This window comes from Egretta garzetta, unplaced genomic scaffold, assembly GCF_000687185.1.
Source record: "Egretta garzetta isolate BGI_Z169 unplaced genomic scaffold, ASM68718v1 scaffold145, whole genome shotgun sequence".
Lineage (NCBI taxonomy): Eukaryota > Metazoa > Chordata > Aves > Pelecaniformes > Ardeidae > Egretta > Egretta garzetta.
This window is the reverse complement of record NW_009259687.1, coordinates 966,408-969,634: the sequence shown is the minus strand read 5'-3', so window position 1 is coordinate 969,634 and position 3,227 is coordinate 966,408. Positions and strand designations below refer to the sequence as shown.

Below are 3,227 nucleotides of genomic sequence, written 5' to 3'. Positions count from 1 at the left end.
AAACAAACCTTTTCCCCTCCACGATACATTTATCAACCCAGCTAACAACAGCTGTAAAAGGTCACAGGGACATCATCTGTCTATCCCTGCCACAATTTCAGCTCACTTCACTGCATTTCTATGTATTTCTCTAAATAGAACATGCTTACTTAAAAAAAGTAGATTGTTTTTCTAACTGGCCAACTCAGTTGGGATTTCAGTAATATTCCTAAAGATCGGATGTCAGCTGGGTTGCAAAAGCATTCAGAAAAACTAGTGAACAATTTAATGGATGCATAAGGCAGAACAAAATTTACTTCCCTCATCAGTTATCTTCCTGTGCAGCTCTTTTAAAGTTATTTAATCAAGCAGATATGCCTAAACATGCACAACAGACCTTTCCACTTAGCTACTCTTCAGAGCAGAGTGTCATTTAACAGGTGTATGTTAGTTTATGATAAAGAATTAATACCATATGCATGCACTAAAATATCACCTAACGACTTTTGATTAATCCAATACATTCACAGAAATAGCGAGTCACAGCCTGGAGCCCAACCTAGGAGTCATCAAAAGCATGCTACTGATTTCCTTAAGGATACCAAAAAGCCACATATGCAATTTCATTATCCTGTTTTCCAAAAAAGCAGAACGAGGCTTGGCCTTACTATAATTAGAAACATTTTATTGAATAAGATAATCATATTTGGGTGCACAGCCCTTTTAAAAGAACATAATTATAAATCTTGCTTCAACCCCGCATACGTTATTAGGCCTTACTATAAAAGACACGAGTGCAGCATTACTACTCCAAGAGTTGTCATAACAACTGGCAAGCTACGTCTTCTCAAGTTGAGATCATTTATTTGCTGTTAATGGCATGTTCACGTACATAAAGTATCTACAAAACAAACTTAATTTCATTTTGCTTTCAGCTTCCATTAATACAATTGTCTAGACACACCTTCAGTCTGTCTACATGACTGAAATAGGGCTACCTTTTGAAAGGACAGATGTGGATGTTCCAGAACGGCACGTACAACTGGTAGTGCTCACACACCTGAGGTATTATGCACCAGAGCAACTATAATACACATCTGCCATCATTACTTGTTTCTTTCCATTATATCTCACAGCTAGACCTCTGAAACGGTTACTCGAGTATAAAGGACAGTTCCATTAATCAAAAATACTGCAGAAAACATTGTTTAAATTGTACCTGGCTGCTGAAAAATCTAGCATCTAAAAAAGCAAAGCTTCACTCATGTCAGATTTTACAGAATTATGGAAACATGAGCCCATTAAAACACTAAATGACAGATTAAAATGGTAATCAGGTACCAAACCAACATCTTCCCAGATACAGACAGATATTAAAAGTTCTTGCGAAAACCATCTATTACTGAAAGATTAACACCTTGTTTTTCAGGTCTAAAGCAAATGAATCTATCTTGCAGAATCATCAAAACTGTTTTGTGTTCTAGAAACAACACTGCAAATCTATATATTCCAAGATGAAAACATGCCAGAAGCTTGTGCATACAAAAGTTTTTCCAGAGTAACAAGCAGGGGGAGGGGGAAAACCATATTAACTGTTATGGATCTGATCGCTTTTGCAAACTGGATGACTAACTTCAATGAACTGAAAATAAGTTAAGAAAGGTCCATACAGACACATCTATATGCTAACCCCCTTTTCTCTATTGACAGTCCTCCCACTGCCATCTCACACAGTACTGCTTCACAAACAACCTGTCCATTGACCTACTTACTTTCCATTTCTCTAAGGTCACCCTGACCGAATCCTACCTCCTTCAAAATTTCTGGAACAAATATATGCACCCACCCACCCATATACCTTGCAAAGCCTTAACAGCCTACTCCTGTGAATATGTACTGACATCTAGAATGCAGTGGGTAAGAAAAAAAATAAATCATCTCAACAGCAACCAAAGATACAAGGGCATACAAGAGTCACACAACCAAATCACAGAGGAAAGTGGCTTCTACAACTGTGATGTAGGAAAGATTCTCCATTGAATAAGAAAACGCCATCGACAAAAGCTTCATCTTTAGCAATGCTATTGATTAATTGATGCCTGCCCTTCCTGCCCCAGCCAATCCAAGTTTCTGCCAGCAAAGCTACCACCACATCACTACTGGGTTAACAGCATCGGGTGCATTGAGGAGACCACAGACCCCAAAGCCAGCAAGCTTGTTTTTAACACAAAAGCCCAAAGCGCATTTTGGAAAAGGCAGTATCTGGGGAACCTATACAGAAGCCTGCATACAATGATAAGGCTCTGAACGTCAGCCAGCAAGTGTGATAACACTGCAAGTGAACCGTTCCAGTGGGTTTTGAGGAGTTTACTCTGAGTACCAAGCTAGGAGCATTTTAAACATGTAAAGTCTAAAAAGGCTCAACTAAGCACAAAATGGGGACAGCATAGACTTTCTAGATATTATGCCTACCAACAATTACTACTGGATGTTTTACACTCCACAGCCACTGCCAATACTGCCATCTCTTATGCCTCTTCTCCTGTACCACTTGAGATTCCACTTCTCTCCAACAGTCCTTAGTACTCTTTATGTTAGAGCACTGCGGTATTTACCTGAAAGGTTAAGACCTGCTCACTGCTCTGCCCTACTGCAGGGACTAAGGTTGCAGGGATTGTACACACCTCTATCAAACAAGTGTATCTATTGACACTACTGATACAAAACAAAGAAACATATTTTAAATAGTATTAGGCTTTAAATGTGAACAATTTTCTGAACTTTCAACCAGCTGTAGCATTTTATGAAATACGGTATTTTGAATCTGGAGAAGGTATTCTGCTAATTTTAATCAAATCCAAAGGGTTTTTTAGCTCTTGAAGAGAACAAAATCAAACACCTATTCTGCAGTGCACTTTGATCCACAGACCTTTCTAAAGTATCTGAGGTCAAGATAAGGCTCTGTTCTGCCCTGAACCTTACCAAGCACAACACCTTGTCATGGCTGCCTTTAAAGGTACCACTATCCTCCCCAAAACCTCACAACAGAACGAGTGAAATAGCCATGAAGAGCTTATCTGTATGGTCTGCCCAAAGCCCTAATGAACAAAGTCTCTTCTACTGCTCAGTAGCATACACCAGGATAATGTTCCCCATCATAAGGAAAGAATTGCAAATATGTAATTACTGTCTTATCCCTGCTGCATACTACATACTTCCTGCCTACCTGTCTTCCAGAGATGTACACA

General features: G+C 39.1%; 1 protein-coding gene across 1 annotated transcript in view; it reads right to left on the bottom strand.

Annotated features, from left to right (window-relative positions):
• GPBP1L1 (GC-rich promoter binding protein 1 like 1) overlaps positions 1–2,227 on the bottom strand; it is a 24,720-nt gene extending 22,493 nt beyond the window's left edge. Inside the window, exon 1 of the mRNA XM_009638808.2 lies at positions 2,126–2,227. The gene's annotated coding sequence lies outside the window, so the exon portion shown is untranslated. The remainder of the gene's footprint in view (positions 1–2,125) is intronic.
• Between the last annotated feature and the right edge of the window lie 1,000 nt (positions 2,228–3,227).